This window comes from Haliaeetus leucocephalus, unplaced genomic scaffold (genome assembly GCF_000737465.1).
Source record: "Haliaeetus leucocephalus isolate CR32 unplaced genomic scaffold, Haliaeetus_leucocephalus-4.0 Scaffold140, whole genome shotgun sequence".
In the NCBI taxonomy this organism is placed as follows: domain Eukaryota; kingdom Metazoa; phylum Chordata; class Aves; order Accipitriformes; family Accipitridae; genus Haliaeetus; species Haliaeetus leucocephalus.
The window spans coordinates 2,277,021-2,294,935 of NW_010972576.1; the positions used below are offsets into that span (position 1 = coordinate 2,277,021).

The 17,915-nt window shown below is 36.1% G+C and overlaps 1 protein-coding gene across 3 annotated transcripts in view; it reads left to right on the forward strand.

Moving 5' to 3' along the window:
- The window catches only part of FSTL5 (follistatin-like 5), a 306,883-nt gene that overhangs the window by 115,642 nt on the left and 173,326 nt on the right, over positions 1–17,915 (forward strand). The window lies entirely within an intron of this gene.

The following is a 17,915-nucleotide window of genomic DNA, read 5'->3' on the forward strand; positions in this document are numbered from 1 at the left end:
CACTGCAGCTGATGAGCAGATTGTGTATGAGGGTTGTCACTGGTGGTGTCAAAATGGGGTGATGAGTGTGAGAGAGATGACACTGCAGTACGGCACTGCAGCATCTCCAGCACTCTTTGACCCAGCGGGCCCTTTTTTATACATCCCAGCACTGCGAATGGGTGAGATTACAGGCTTAGCAGAATGAGTCTGTATGGGCGAGGAGCATAACCACAGGCCACATGAGTAGCCATCAAATACGACCTGCAGTCCAGTACTTGTGAGATCTGATTATTTGTTGAGTAACTGAAAACATCTCTATCAAGGCTCTGTGATGAATCTGTGAACTTTCTCCCTTTGTCTCCACTGAAGCTAACCCAGTATCTGAGTTCATTGCCTATTCAAGACAAATTGCTTGATCTGTTTTAAAAGATATATAAACCATGTCAGAACTTAGCCATAACAGTTGTTAGTATTATTAACCTAATCCAAAAAGACTGTGCGTCTTCGTCCATCTGAATCCACAAAAGCCATCCAGTTTAAATCGCTTCCACAACCTATTGCTCATCCAAATGTTTAAAATTCATTGCTCAATGCAAACAGTGTGTTATAAGACAAATTTAGTCCAAGATTTGTAATTCTTTTTCAACCTGTGTATACAACCAGTAGCTGGAATGGCAAGAGTTACTTGTTGAAATATGCAGGTAACATACGACTTTATTCTATACCTTTGTTCAAACTAGCGCTGAGTAAAACCGAAAGACATAAATTGATGATCAAAGTGATGTTTTTTTCCTAAGTCATTGAGGACTTACTTTGGTGGATGTGACTGTACAATTATATAGCTATGACTAGAGTGATGCAAGATTCTTCAGGGATGTTGCTATTTGAGGACCCGGAGTCAAAGAATATACTGTCATCTAGACAGGCTAGATTTCCCCATCCTGCCCCAAAAATTAACTTTTGGTATGTTTTACTTTAAGCTTTAGATGTCACATTCTGCAATATGGTTATGAGTGTGAAACTTGAGTATATACTAAAATCCAGAGTCAGAGTTTTACTTTGCTATATTGCATATCCTTAATCTATAATGGGATACCTGATGATCTCAGGTGGAAAGCACGACTAACAGTTCTTCTCCAAGCAAAAAGTAATTTAAAAAGAACATTACAGAAGTCTTACCTATGCAGGAAGCAGGTTTTTTTGGAGGCCTGTTCAGCACTGTAAATTGAACTCTGTCAGGATCTAGGGAAACATCACTGTATTCTGCTCCAGTACTTGGCACTTTTCTTGAACACTGCTTTCTCTAGTAGCAGATATATATGTACAACAGCAGACATACTTGCTGTGAAAGAAAAACGCTAATGAAGTATGTCATTCCACTTCTTGCATCTTCCGACAAGGATGTATGCGAGGTGCATGTCGTGTAATTTCCATTGCTTCATGCACATCCTGAGATGTAATCTGACAGTTTTCTGATGGGCTTAGTATAAATTTAGATAGAGAAAAATTTCAGTTAAAAAAAACCCAAAACAAAACAGAAGCAGGTTCTTCTTAGTAAATTATCACTGATCTCCAAGTTGTAGGCCAACTCTTTATGCTTTTAATGATGTAAATACACTAGAATTAAAAAAAAAAAAAAAGGCTTGTATATGGTTGTACCAGCAAAAGAAATTGTATTCAAGTTTTCAAAGTGCCCTTTTTTTTCTCCATGTACTATATGATTTTAGTTGTATGGCTGAATTTAAGTCAGCGTTCTGCCATCTGTCTTTCGAAACACTGTAGTGTCTTAATGATTTTTTTCCTCAGTCCCTCATTGTAAACAAAATCTGTTGTTGGTTCTTGCTTGAGTACTTCTTCCTAAGCCTTTACAATATGTCTTGGCACTACAGTCAATCTGAAATATCCTTTCACCGCATGGTAAGTTAATGATCAGAGCTGATGAAATTCAAAACGATGTTCTTGCAGCACACCTGCTAATGCACAGGGACATTGACTGCAGTAAGGCTTTTATATGCCAACTATGTTTAGTGAACCACTATGCTAGCTTAAAGAGATAACAAATTTAAAGTTTAGTTTATTCAGAGGCCACATTTGTTCCTGAGATTTTGAGAATCAATTTTATTTTGGTTTGTTTGCAGGATTTGCAATGCTAATCCTGATGGTATTACTTCTTGAAGAATTGAAAAGAGAACACTCTACAACATATATGTGCAGAAAATAAAATTTAAGAACTATGTATAATTTTAGATCAACAGCTGTTGTGTATTCTTTCAAAGCCTTATAGGAACTGTTACATGTCTGGATGTGGATGTGCACACTGTCTTAACTAAGAGAGAATATGGAGATAAAAGATAAAGTGGTTGTTTATCTTGGAGACACTACCAGTTCCCCATTACAATTACATTTAATGTTAAAAAGTCTTTCCAATTTTATGGGAGTACCTCTTAGAAGTGTAAGCTTAAATTCTTTCTGTAAATTAAGTACTAGCACGTTGAATACGCAATGTCAGTCTATGACCCCATCCCATTTGTACTTCAAAGTTATCTTCAGGTTTGAATGTTTTCCCCTATAACACTGAGAGTACTAAAATCAGTTTCTAATCAGTATTACTTGCTTGTGAAAAGTCAACGACACTCTGCTTAATAATCACAGAATCATTTAGGTTGGAAAAGACCTTCAAGATCATCGAGTCCAACCATCAACCATACCCACTAAACCATGTCCTGAAGTACCCCGTCCACTCGCTTTTTGAATACCTCCAGGGATGGTGACTCCACCACTTCCCTGGGCAGCCTATTCCAATGTCTGACAACTCTCTCAGTAAAAAAATTTTTCCTAATAATAATCTTGCTTTCAAGTGGCTTACATATTCCAACACAGACATAGATCTTTTCAAAAAGCTATAAGCTTAAACTTCCACATATGAATTACCTTAATAAAATCAATATAATATTATGTAATATATTATAAAGTACATGCTATATGGACTCATGTTTTGCTTAGCGTTGAAATATATTAAAGGTTTAGATTTTAGCTACTTTTTGGAAAAGCTGGGAGAAAAAAGGAAAAACGAGAAGGAAAAACTGCCAGCAGTTCATGACACAGAGCCATTATATAGGACAGGATCTTGAGTCATTAAAAGCAAGCACCTTGTGCTTAGCCATCTGAGGTAAAGAATGATACAGTTTAAAATTAATCAAAATAAAGCTTATTATTATTTTCAGCCAACACATGCTTTGCTTTACAGAAAAGATTTGGTGGTAGGTTGTTATACACTAAAGAGTTAAGTAAAAATTGGCATGGACTGACAACAAAGACCTCTCCCCACCTTTATTTATTTTCTGCAGAATTAAAAACATTGGAATTCTTCCTTTTCTCAATCATGGAGATATCGTCATTATAAATTCAGCCAAAGCATGGGTAAAAAACAGTTTTAAAACCTCCCTATAAATTTTTCTTCATTCTGTTCTCAATCTCTTTCTAATGTTTTAAAAGGAAATAATTCTGAGTAGAGGAATTTTAAGAGAATTTATAAAAGAATATATTTCTTTTAGCGTGGAACAATATACATGTGTAATTAGCTGGACAAAACTAATTTAAGCAATAATGTTATATGCACATTTTATAAACAGTGCTTGAACTAAGTTATAAAACATGCAACCAACTACTTCTGATGTTTTCTTGTTTGCACTGTACTCTTTGGAAACACATATTCATATCTCTTATGTCACCTCTCATCAAAGGCTCCTCAGAATGCATTTCCAGCTGGGCTAATTACCTCTAACTGTACTGTCTCCAGTATTTTGCCAATCTCAATTTTATTATAAGCTACTATAAGCATTAAGGAAATAGTAATGCATATATGTATATGTAATTGTTATATGCCCAGCAAGTCCCACCCACGGTTAGGACTGGAATGCCTATTAAGTATTTTCTAGTGTGGATAAAATGATTCTTTACCGACTACTGCAAATACTGAGGTTTGCAAAATAAGTGGGACCCTAATATTTCTACTGTGCATAACACTGTATTTTGGTAATGATTTTATTCCAGCAAAGCTTTGTTTAAAATTGTTTGTGGAAGGTAGCAGACAGTTGATATATAGCCATTTCACTTCCTTAGGCGTGGTGTCAGCATTCATGGAATTAATGTAGAACGAATACTTAATGTCCTTTGGGTTCTGATTGTCTTAGACTTACGGAAGTCCCGACACCAATTACAAGGAGCAGCCACATTTGAATTTCTCTGGCGTGAACACTTTTAGATCCTCCCTCCTAATGTAATAAAGTGCACTTGTATCACTTTTCTTAAGCTTGGTAAAATGAAATGGCTGCTCCATCTGTATGGCTGCTGTAACTTTATGATTTAGGGACTATTCAATATATTTAGAAAGCTTTAAAGTCATGTAAAGACTAAAATCAATTTTTAAAAAAATCATACCAAATTTATTCCTGAGTTTAAAAAAACCATACTTGCATTCTAAAGGGGTTTTTTTTGAGATTAAATCTTACTAATTAAAGAGCTGTGAAGGTTCATATGTTGATATACAAAACAGTGCTTTTCCAGTACACTTTAACTACTCTAAGTAGTTTTAATAACAGACTTGTTTGTCCCATTAAGCAACAATGTGGTTCAACTATTTGCTCTAGTAATTCAGCATTACGACTGAGTCATTGCAACTCCACCATTCTTTAGGAGCAATGATGCAATATAGCTTTGAATCATATTGGTTCACATAAAATACAAACAACTATTTACAAAATGCTGAGATATCATGGAATAAAATGGAAATGTTCTTTTAAGAATGAGATTTATGGCACTCTGAAGATGCAGCCTCAACTACATATAGGATCCAGTCTTAGAAAGAATCAGATATCTTGGAAAGAGGATTGTGTATTTCCTTTATTTGTCCTTAACTGAAATCCTAGTCTTAAATCTTATTTTGCTGTGGGAATAGCAGCCCGTACTTCTCTCCCCTCAATAAAAGGGTATGTAGTCCTTCATATAGAAGCCTTAGCTACCTTATGATAGCTAGAAATCTTTTTCTTTTTTTTTCTTAAGTAATGTTAACTGGCTTTAAAATACTGATAGGTGTAGAAGTCAACAGCTGTAGCCCTAGAATGTTATTTGAGGGTTTTGAAGATTAAATTATATTTGAAAGATCTTTGTCTACCTCTAGTCTTAAAGAGTCCCAGCTGTGTAAACTTTTAGTAATTGCTTAACTGAGATCTCTAGCATTGCTACATAATTACAGTTATAAAACTACTAAATATATACAAGCAAGTAGGGCGTACTCCAGAGTTTTTATTCTGTCTTGCCAAGATATAAAGGTGCATTGCTGATTATGTCCTTATCTTATTACAACTAATAGCATCGACTGGTTGGTTGGTTGGCTTCTCTGCAAAACTTTGGTGTATTGTTTAGCTGCATATAAACACATTCCATATAGGTGTTCAAAGGAAGGTGGAGAGATAGAAATTGGGAATTTTTTTGGCTTTCTGATTTGATTACTCAGTATATTGCCATGCATATGCAGGTGGCAAAATGTGAGTACAGGGCAATAACCATTATGTTCATTTACTTTGCCATTTAGGAAGCACATATGTTATCTATATAATAACAAGGTGATTCTTACTGTAACAGTCCTGCTGTTAGGTCCTCCTGCTATTACAGTAGTTTGCTGCTTTGGCAGGTGTGAGATTTATTGCTGGGAACTTGTAACTATTGTATAATAGTTTTTTTATTAATACTGTTACTTACCATCTCAAAACAAAGAAAAAAATGGAAAAAAAAAGGAAGTTACCTTTCTATGTTCTTCATAAGATATTTCTCATTTGAATTTCTCACATTTTATTCTCTAGGAATGTGTTCCCTTGCTGCCATGAACAGATGTACCTAACATGCAGTTAGAATAATAGACAAAAAGTACTGCTCTGACTTTTTAAGGGTCTTGCTTCTTCTATTATTTATAGTTCTGTGAATTGCTGTTTGCTACTTTGACTAACAAATCCTCATCTTGAATGTTCAAAATGTCCTGGTAATGCCACTTTTTTTCATTCATGTAACCTAAATGATATCAATATACTGAATATAGTTGGATCCATATGTCCCTTACAACTGCAATCTCAGCAGCTAGAAGATCTTGGCTCTTGGAGGACAAGCAGGAAATCGAAGCTGAACAATGAAATAAAGGTCAAAGCTCTAGGGGAGATTAAAAAAAACAGTTTAGTAGAGCTATCTATTTCTCTAACGTCTCTATTCATCAAACATTTCCTGTCCTTGAGTTACTAGGACATCAGGGCACTTCTGGAATCCTCAGTGACACTACTAACCATGTAGTTATATCTGCTTAAAAATAAAAAACAAAGGTGGGGGGGAACCCACCTGAAAGATGAGACATCTTGTAACATACGGCTGCAAAGTTCATGTTCAATGGTTTAAATTCAATTATTGATAACTGTACATGGAGATATAAGTCTCAACTCTGAGAAATGTTTCAACATGTTTAGAATTGAGCAGCCTGGTTAATGACAAAAGTCAGCACTGCTGCCTCTCCTCTGTTGTACTGTGCTTGCTACACCAGCTCACATTTTGAATATCAATTGAAACTCAAGGTCTAGGTTTTAACCATCAAAGGCATTCATAGGAGTAGTCTAAGCTATGCAAGACCATCTCTTTTAGTCTATGGCTGTGACCTCCTATAAGAACTGCAATCCTCTGGAACAATGAAACTACCAGGCACTTTAGGACCCCTGAGCACACACTGTCAGCCCAAAGCTATTCAGTTCACTTCTGTTGTAAGAGAAAAATGCAAAAGAGGAGGACACAAATACTGTCAGCACTGTTGAGCAGAGAGGCCTCATAGTATAATTAAAAAGCCATTCAGATACCAGAGTAATTTGCATGTTGTAAGCATATGGGTTTTTTTTCTTCCTATAAGCTTAGAGGCAGTATTCCTTTAACTTTTCTGAATTGTAAGTAAAAGAAAGTTGTGGAGTTTGTGTCCTTTTTCCTATTGCTGATCCTGCAGAGTTTCAGTTGTTCTATTTCATGCTAAAGCCTTTGAAGACACTCATTATAGGCATTTAAAGTAGCCCAATACAGCATATAAAGTACTTCATAAAAATCTAACTAAACTGAATATTGAGAATATTGGGAATATTGAGTTGGTCTCTGCATATGTCAAAGGCATATGCAGATCTAGCTGAGTTACCAGTACTGCTATTGTCAGGGTATAATTCATAAATTTTGCTGAGCCTTCATGATGGCGCAGTACATCTGGACTTAATGACATAAAGCAAAACAAAAATATTTTCTTGGACTTCAGAACAAAATGGTTTTTATCTCTGGAAAGATGCTTCCTATATGTTTACAACATGCAGCTCTCTCAAATAACTGATTTTCAGAAAGAAATGGTAGTTCCTAAACCAAAAATTGCATCTAGTTTTTTTTCTGTTGCCTTATCTGTTGCTCTTTAATCTCTCTACAGGTCCACAGTGACATTGACATTAGTTTCTAAGAGTGCAAACATACCTGTTTGTTTTTGTTTGTTTTCTTTTCTTTTCTTTTTCTTTAATAAAATGTCAGCAGGTGACAACCCATGATTCACTGGTACCATTTTGTAGTTTTACAGTCCTAAGTACAGATGAGATTGATTTCTTATCCCTTTCAGCAGGTGACAAAGTATTAAGTTGAGATACTTACAGCTGAAAATGGTCTCTGAGAGCTAGGATTGTACTGACTTTAGTGGTAATAAACATTCTGTGATCAGACATACAATCAAGTTACCAAAAAGACTGCTAGTTAAACAAGTGTCTAACTGCTATGCCATAATGACATTCACATGCGCCTTTTTTTCCAGAAGCAATCATGTATTCTTTGGGGCTCTTGCACAGTTACTTCTCTGCAGTGTACTTCCCAGTACGATAAACCATACCGTCTTTTCCCTCTTGAGTTAAGCTTACAGGCTGTGGAATAGCAAGTTTTTCATTGGCTGGTGGCTTGCTTATACTCCAAGGAGGGTATTTTTGGGGGGGGGGGTGATTATTGAGTCAAGATTTTGTTGTAGTTGTTGATTCAAAGTCTGTCTCCTTTTTTTGTAGTTATGTTATTTAACTTTATAAAGTTAACAGAAACTGATTAAAATGTCAGCTTCTTCAGAACATGCAACTGGCAGAAATCAGGCTACTTCTTGATGTCCCTTGTCTGGCATCCATCACTGCAGATACATAGAGTGCCATTAACTAAGTCTTTTTCTCATGTTCTTCTTAGTTCCAGCATTTTAACTCTGGAATTATACTCAAGAGACTTTGCTGGGCAGCAGGTATGAAACTGCTTCCGTGTAGCCTCTGACTGGAAAGACCCATTGCAGAATAGATGGGGCCAGGAGAAGAGGGAGGCAGTGTTGTTACGCAAACATCTGAAAATGACTGTAGGCTGGGAGATAGAAGAAAATACATGTTTGCCCTCTTCTTATCCTCTTCTTGGGTTGGCAGGCAGCCAGTTTGTCTCAAGACAAAATTATAGTCTGGCCACACTGATCTGTATGAATCAATACAGATGTTTTTCTGTTCTTATTTTTGTTTAGCCAGTACTCTAGATAGATTAAACCCATCAATTTTTGTAGTCATGAGAATTTTATGTGAATCAACATTGATGCCATCAAATCTTTTAAACCACAAAATTAAACCCAAGAAAATTAAAAATGGTAAATTAGTCAGAGCCCATTTTCCTGAACTGCAAAGATTACTGTGATGCTTGAAATAAAACCATATCACTGCTGGAGAAAGCCTAAAAAGGAGAGTGATCATCTATACCGTGCAGAAGTTCTATGGGTCTCCATTACCAAATAAGGAAGAAAATCATTAAAGCACTTAAACTCGTTGTCTGGGATACCAGGAAAGTAACTACAACTATCATTTTAATATTTAATTATATAATCCAGTCAAGGAATTTGAGGATGGTGTACAGATAATTGGTGTACTGAATAGTCTTAATCTTTATGAAGATGACAAATTTTTTCTTGAATATTCTTTCCTTAATTAATATGGGTGAAAATTCTAAGCAATCTGCATATAGTACTTGTAGTGTTTCTGGAATGCAAAACCACCTATTTACTTTATGTAGAGCATCATTAAAGGCTGAACTTCCAGAGACCCACCTAGACCTACACTTAGTTATTTGAAAGAGAGGTGGGGATAATACAGGAGTAGGGCAAGCAGTCAGGAGTCAGGAATCTTCAAGTAAAGTTTGTGTCAGTACAGGAACAAAGCACTGTAATCACCAGTGTGAGAGACAGACAGACAAAAATGATCAAGGTAGTGTGTCCTTTCTTCCTAACATCATGTGAATCTCCTTCAGCAGCTGAAGTACCAGAATCTAGATTAACTTTTCCATCCATGTGAATTTTTGAACTAATCCATCTACTCTCATCTTGAATTTCAAGCCAAGGGGTTGACTTATGAGGAATCTGCATATGCAATGCAAAGTGTTCTTTAAGACGCACTGTGGACCCTATTTAATTCTAATATGTAATTCTAATATAAAGATTGAAAGGAGGAGGAATATGTTAGTAAGCGTAATGGGGAGAATACAAAATACCAGAGAGATGAGATGAGAATGGAAAAAAAGTGAAAATAAATTTTCAGGAGGTTTGGAGGTGCTGAAGAAAGTTCAAAGGATATTGCTGTGCATGTAGAAATATCTATTGAGCATTTTTGCTGAAGATTCAATGCAAGATAAACTACTTTTCCCCATAAATACTGTTGTATTTCTTTCTTGAAATAACACGTGACTACACCCTGTAGTTCTTACTATCTAAGCTTCAGTGAAAAGTTGTTTGCATTGAAAGTTTTCTGACAATTAATTAACAATTAATTATGAGTTATATGCAACTTTAGCTAATTTATGCTTGGTTTTGCTAGCATTAAATAGATAGTTTGGCTGAATGATTTAAAAAAACTCATATGACACTTCCCTGGTTTATATTTAAAAATATTTTTTGTCCCTCATGTCATTGTCCTATGCATCTTGTTTTCCAAACTTCATGACCAATGACTTGCTCGTAAACTAATCTGTTCCAAATAATTAATATGTGAACTTGCTCTATTGAATTTCTTTAAATCAATGACTCTGCAAATCATACTTTTTTCCAAAGTTGTTCATGTATAAATTAAACAGAATTAGCTTGTACTTATAACTTTTGGTCTCCCTTATAAAAATAAAGTGGTACTGCATCTTACATTTGGTACTTTCAGGAAAATTCTACCTTACGGAAGAAAGCTAGATGTTGTGTTTTGTCTTGTTTAGACTAAGAACAATTTAATACAATTAGTTGTCATATTTTATAACAGTAATTTACAGAAGGACTTGCCTTTTTTAAATGGAAACAGTCAAGTGAAATAAGAGATCTATTTGAATTATTATAGTAAAAAATCATTAGGATGCTAACACAGCTTTCAAAAGATAAGTTAGATGTATTCAGGATGAATGCTCTATGAAAATGTATTTTTAGCCTTGAGCAGAATTCAGGTTTTCATCACACACACACTTGCTTAAAAACTAATTTAAAGTTCATTAAGTCCAATTAAGCATTAAATATTTCAACTGCTTTATTTCCCATTTTCTTAATTTTTAAAATGTTGAAGTCCATAGTAAACACAAAATAAATGGTATAGACTTGGTTTTAGCTGTAATTGAAAGATAGCAGAAAAGTCTAAATTTTTTTGAGTGAAATTATTTATCCTTTAAATGGGTTGAAATTCAATTAGACTTGAGATAAGGAACATGTATCTTCTTATCATGTTAGTGGGAGCCACAATTTTAAATTTTCTAATACAGTTTTCACAAACCAATTCTACAGATAATTTTCTAATAATGTAGCTCTCACTGTGGGCTAAGAACTGGACATGGAAAACAGCTTTGAAAACTACCAGCAGTAAGCATATGTGACAAATTATTGACTCCACTAATCGAGTTTTATCCATGGACCTATTAAGAATTGAAAGTAATTCTGTAAACTGATTCTTCATTTGGTTGGCTCAGTTTGTAGAAGCTTGTGGTTTCTGCCAAAGCTAAAATGTCTCTCTGTGTGTATGGATGTTTGTGTTAAAATACTTTAAACTGTTAAGTAAAAATAGGGTTGTATTTTTGGTCAGTTTAATTGCCTTTTCATGAGTTTGTTGAGTTCCTGTTGGCTTTGTAGACTGAACACACCAAGGAAAACTTCTACTATTTTCAGTAGACCAGCAATATTATCATTGATTGAACTGGATAAATCTTGTTTTTAATGGATGCATGCTGGGTCATGTCCTTCAATTTACTTGTGCATATAGCCATTCAAGTTCTTCAAGTACAGATGTATTGCATTACTAAAGAAAACAGTTTCCGAGTACACATTACACTTGAAATCAGGGATGGCTACTTTCTAAATTGCACACTCTTCATCAGAATGTAGTCATCTGCCAGTAAATCATAAAATCCAAGTACTATTTCTTAAATTGTTGAACAGGTTTGGATAGGAATGGTAACGTATGTATGTTTCGTACAAGTACATTAATAATTTGAGCTACAAAGAATATTTTTGGGAACAGCTTTGCTCGTTGTACAGATTTACCAGAAATATATTGTATGATGAGGTAACAATTCTTAGAGGTCATTTTAAGATTAGTTTTGCAATTTCTCTTGAGTAAAGCTGATTTAGGAAAGCTTCACCTAAAGTTTAGAACATGAAAATCCATTAATGTTTTGGAATTGCATCTAATATTACTATCTAGATAGAGCCCCAGTAATTAAAATTATATTTTAACTGTTCACATATGGGGTGTTTTTTGTTTTTTTCTTAGTAAGAAAACACATTCCACATAGACTGCACAGATATCTATATTATTGTTCTGGAGAAAAAAAAAAAGCAAGCAGCAAATCAGTGCCCCAACACCATCATCTTAACCTGTTTCCAGTGTGCTTTTAAAAATGAAATGGATCATGAAGTCAGACAAATATTAAAAGACAAGTTATATTAAAATGCAGATATTGGTTAAATACTATTATGTCTTGACAAAAGATTTTTTAATTGGTTTACTGTTTTACCAGAAACTGGGATTAATTCTCTGATTAGTTTCTTTAAATACAACAATGTAAAGCAGAAGGGCTCCTTTTTTTTTTTTTTTTAAACTCAAGAAATATAAACATTAAATGGGACCTATAAACAAATGATTGTTTTTAATGTCTAATTTCTGAGGCTTCAGAGCTTGTAACCTAATATTATTTTAGGTTATCAAGACCTTTGTGGATGAAGAAAAAAGCTGTTATTATTAGGATATTTAATAGAACCTATTTAAATTGATTTTGGGGGTATAAATATTCTTTATCTTTGTAGAGATAATCTTTTCTTTCCATACATAATTTTTATCAAAGAACAAATCTATTTTCTATATAGTAATAACATATTATGAGAACATAAAAACCAAACTGTGTTCTATACTTTCAGTCCTGGATTTTAGATCCAGAACTGTTGGATTTTACACAGGCATGGAAATAGAAAACAAATCTCATATTCCCTTGGTCCAGTGTTCACAAACACATATCTTCTGGAATAAAACACACTGAACTGTGAGCTGAAATACTGGGCTGGACATTCTCTGCTAATATGATACTTGTCTTCTACAGAAGATCATTCAGCAACCTGTGTTTTGGCATTTCTTAGGAGCATAATGTGACTGCAAAGAATTCCCTGTATTATGCCTGTCCCAAAGGAAGCAGCATCAAAAAACTTTCAGCAGTGAGGAAAATGTAGGACTGAGAGCGAGCTCCACAGGCTTACAGGGATGGGTGAACAGTTTGCTGCAGTACTGTGCCATTTGTATGGACAGTGTTAGCCAACAGGTAGTTTGCTGGGTGGTTTCCCATAGCTTTGCAGTTGCTGATGGCATTGAAGCTTCAGGAGCAGCAATATGTACCTTTGGCAGAGAATTCTATTAATCTACTGGTATCCACATTCAGCTATGAAAAAGGGAGGTAATGGCTCTTCGTTATCTACAGATAGCAAGTCAGTTTTTCCTAGACTTGTGAATAATAACTGTTCCAGTATGATATGTATTAATATGAGTTCATATCTGTGGGAGATGGGGTAACACTGCAACAAAAACCTCTACTGTTTGTGTGTTTCCTTCTAGCTGTTCTCACCTTTCATTTGTTCATGAGGAACACAAAACAATGGAACCCGTTAGTAGACATGGAGGAGGCTATAGCTTGTGAGGAGCTGGGACTGCAGGAAACAATTTAAAGTACATAGACTGGCAGCAGCTATTTTAAGTTTGAGCATAGCATATTTTATCGTGAGTGTTTCTATGGGCTTCTTCCCAAGAATGCAAAGTAGGGCTGCACTATGTATGATGATCAAGGAACCACTGATGTCTTAGCGTGGTCATGTCTGACAAAGTAAAAAAGAAAGTGTTTACTTCCTTTTAACGTCTGAGCAGAATGCTCCTAATTTAATGCAGGACTAACCTTTTGTCCACAGCAAGAGGTTGAATTTGCTTTTGTTGTAATTTACATGAGTCATACCTCCGCAAAATCCTTCAGCCATCTGCCATCAGTCAATAAATCCTTTTTTAAGTTCCATTAATTCTTATTAGAAAGATTGAGGAAATCCACCCGTCTGTTTGATAGAAATGTTATGTCCACAGGGAAAGCACATTGAGACTCATCACTCTCTGCTTTAGGGGTGGGGGGATGATAATCTAGAACAATTGCTGTAATCTGTGGAAATGTTCAGTGTGTGCTGCTGAGAGAATCTTTGCATATTATTTCATTGCACAATTGAAGAACAAAATATTATGATAGTCCAGCAATTCAGTGCTAATACAAAAGTGCAAAGTCTCTTTTGCTTTTAACATGATTAATTCTACCATAGTGAGTAAAACAACTTGTATAACGAGTCAGAAACTGTCAAGGAAAATTTAGTGCTAGAGAAATAGAATGGTGTAAGGGAAAGAGATGTGTGATTGTATTCTGTGTATTTGCCTTTGGGATATAAGTTCTTCTGAAAAGGTAACATATTTGCTGAGCATGACTTTTTTTTTTTTAGCATTGAACAAATAATAATCTAAATAAATTGGACCTGATTTTAGTGTCAGATGGAAAAAGTACAATAACAGAAACCACATCTGTTTTGAAGGCTGACATTTAAACAGCCAGTTCTTGTTGCTGACCAAATATTTCTGTTCTGACAAAATATTTTTCTTCATGTCTGACAATATCATAACACACACCAAGAAATGGTTATATTGTATTATGCCTGGTGAAATTCTGCTTAGAGGACTACCTTTGGCAAAAAAGTCATCATCAGTATTGTGTGATGAGAACTAGCTTTGAAGGAAAATATTGACTGCAGACTCTATTCCGTAAGGTCACACCATGGCAGCATGTGGCATGCCTAAATATGTAGCCACTTATGAACATTAAACTGGAAGATTTTCTGCTGGGAAGAGTTTCTGAGTGTTCCTCAGCTCTTTTGCTGAGATATACACCATAAAGCTAGTTAATGATCAGAGTTGAGTTTAGATTCCTGTATTTGACCCTTTGCAAGAAGCTTTGTAGCAAAACAATTGTAGTGTTTTGTTCGGCAAGAATTGCAGTATATACTTACTTTTAAGAATAGTTCATGTATATGTTGAAATGCTAGATGCCAGAAATGTTTGCTACTGATAAGTGTTTTGGCTTCAGCAGTATCTATTGCTCGTGTTTGTGATCATGCATGGATAAAGAAGTCAGCGTGTCTCTCCGCATCCTTCATTCTGTCTTCCTGTCCCGATTTAAAATATTCATATAAAATAATTTTTTTTTTAATGAGACCTACTTTTAAAATATTTGTTCTTACTGTTACAATTTTCTTTTTACATGTTTGGTTTCTCTTTGCCCTGGGGGAAAAAAAAAATGGGATAACAAATTTCTTCATCTGCCTGTGACCTTCACAGCTCTGAAATTGCTTGGGCTATTGTTCATAACACACCTGGCACATTGCACTTGTAAACGTATTCTGCTGAGGGTTTGGTTTTTTTTAAACCGTCTTTTTCATAGTCCCTGAGAACTGTCAGAAGTTGGGAACCTAGAAAATCATGCCCAGTTAGAATATAGATTGGTTTCTCAGTTTATAGCCAGAGTGGCTGCTCTCAGCACCTGAAATGCACCCAAGATCCTGGCTTGTAATCAGAAGCTTCCACTGTGAAAACAAGAAGCGTTGATCCGAGCCAATGAATGGGTAAGATAACTTTAGCATCAGAAACATCAGTGCCCATGCCATGGTTATCACCATCTGCCTTGTTAAGAAACATGATTTGTTGAGGTGATCTCACTTTTCTGAGTACACTTTAGTATCAGGTCTTTCACATTTAAATCTTTCCTGAAATAGATTTTCTTTTCCAGTTCCTTTTCTTCAAGTTCTTGGTGCCCTCTGGCACCTGTTCAGTATCTGAGACTGAGTCAGCCAAGATGCTGCAGGGCTATCTCTGAAGCCCGGGCACTCATTCAGGCCCAGGAAGGCTGTCTTCACCTTCTTTAAGGTCAGCTCAGCTTTATCATCAGGAGTACAGACTGAGAGTGGACTGTAATTCACTTCTCTGGCACACACTAGTTTACTTAACGTGAGAATTAAGGCCATTAAGGCAAAGTGTCCTCTTCATGAGATCATTTCTCTATTACTTAGAACAGGTTAGAGTTGGGGGCACCCCTCTCTGTCTCTGGTGATACATACTATATCCAAATGAATTTAAAGCATTCTTCAAGAGGATTAAAGAAGTACTGCAGACTTTGTACATTTAAACTGAGAAGTTAAATGGAGAATTGAGTATCTGCCTAGGCGAATAAGTACTTCGACATAAGTTACTTCTTTAAATCTCCCTCTTCATGCTTTAGGTTACTCTTAAAGTTGAAATGGCCTTCAAGAAGAAGCCCCTTCACACCAACATCTCTTTGGAATAAATGCAAGCACTGTGTTTGGCCTAGGTAATAGGTTCGAATTTAGTAAACAATTTCCACCTTTAGTAATATGTCTTCTCGTATTACTGATACTTTTTTCAGGACTTGTGACTCTATGAAGCTGGCTGTGTATCAAGCGTTATATCTCAAATCCAGTCCCAAAATTCTTGACCATTTGTCTTGGTGGATTTTTGAAGAATAACAGATTGCATTGAAACCTCTTACGAGTCAGAAAGGATGGAACTACCTTGAAGGCTTATAACACATTTCAGCTGACCTACAAATGTAACTAGAACATCCCTTTCTTGGAGATGTGTATCATGGTTTCTTGCTGTTTCTGTTTACTCTCACACAGCAGTGTACCCTTGCTGAATTAGCTATGGTTGACAGCCTTTAACAAAGATCCTTATTCACAGGAAGGACTCAAAGTAATTTTAAGTGGTCAGGGCATTGCTTGGAGTCACTAAAGTTTTGAATTGATGTGGTGACTGTTCCTTAGAGTTTTAAGGAAACACAAATACAGGCTGGGGAATGAGTGGATTGAGAGCAGCCCTGAGGAGAGGACTAGGGCACTGCATCAAAAGACCAGCAGGTTGAGGGAAGTGATTCTGCCCCTCTGCTCCGCTCTGGTGAGACCCCACCTGGAGTACTGCATTCACCTCTCAGGCCCCCAACATAAGAAGGACATGGACCTGTTGGAGTGAGTCCAGAGGAGAGCCGCAAAGATGATCAAAGGGCTGGAGTACCTCTCCTATGAGGACAGGCTGAGAGAGTTGGGGTTGTTGAGCCTGGAGCAGAGAAGGCTCTGGGGAGACCTTATAGCAGCCTTCCAGTACATACAGAGGGCCTACAGGAAAGCTGGAGAGGGACTTTTTACAAGGGCATGTAGTGACCGGACAAGGGGTAATGGCTTTAAACTGAAAGAGGGTAGATTTGAATTAGATATTAGGAAGAAATTCTTTACTGTGAGGGTGGTGAGGCACTGGAAAAGGTTGCCCAGAGACGCTGTGGATGCCACATCCCTGGAAGTGTTCGAGGCCAGGCTGGATGGGGCTTTGAGCACCCTGGTCTAGTGGAAGGTGTCCCTGCCTGTGGCAGGGGGATTGGAACTAGATGGTCTTTAAGGTCCCTTCCAAACCAAACCATTCTATGATTCTATTGTAACAAAAGGGGAGTTCTTAAAGAACTGCATGTCATGTGTACTCGCTTCCCATTCTTTTCCTTTTCAGTCCAATCCAGTGATATGTTATATGCAGTATATGCACAAGGGATCGTGTTCCAATTTACACAGTGATATTTTGGCCTATTTATTACAAGGCCAAAAAAATTTTCTTAACTCATTGTAGGAGTGACAAAGCACATGTGGACTTTGCATCTGAGAGGATTCTGGTTACTGGTAATTAAATCTTCTTAACATTTACAATCTGCTTGGGACTTCAAATACATATTTTGAATATTTGGTAAAGGATCTTGACTATCTCTTCCAACAACAGAGTGGGTGAAGTTAGAAGGTGAAATAAGCTTATTAATTTATAAAGGTGAAAATCTGTATCTGAATGCTGTTCATTTTATTTCCTGCCAATACATCTAATGGCAGAGTAATGAATTTCTGAGAAGTGCTGAAGTGAGAATTTTTGTATTCCTGTTTTCCTTTAAAACAACAGCAACAACAAAAAACCCTAGGAACATTCCCCTGCCAACCCGGATGCGAAGAATGTTCATACTTACAACTCTAGAAAAAGAAACAGAGCAGTAATACCACTGGCTTTTAACATCTTCATCTTTATATAAATTCAGGGTTATTTTATTCTTTCTGAAAGACAGTTTTATGTCCACCCGCCCCACTCCCCCTTTACTAGCTAGGGAGGGTAGAATAAAGAAAAGATGATTGAGTTTCATTCTCAAGATTATTTGTGGAGTGACTCTGTCTGGAAAGCCTGCAGTGTATTAGTTTCCAA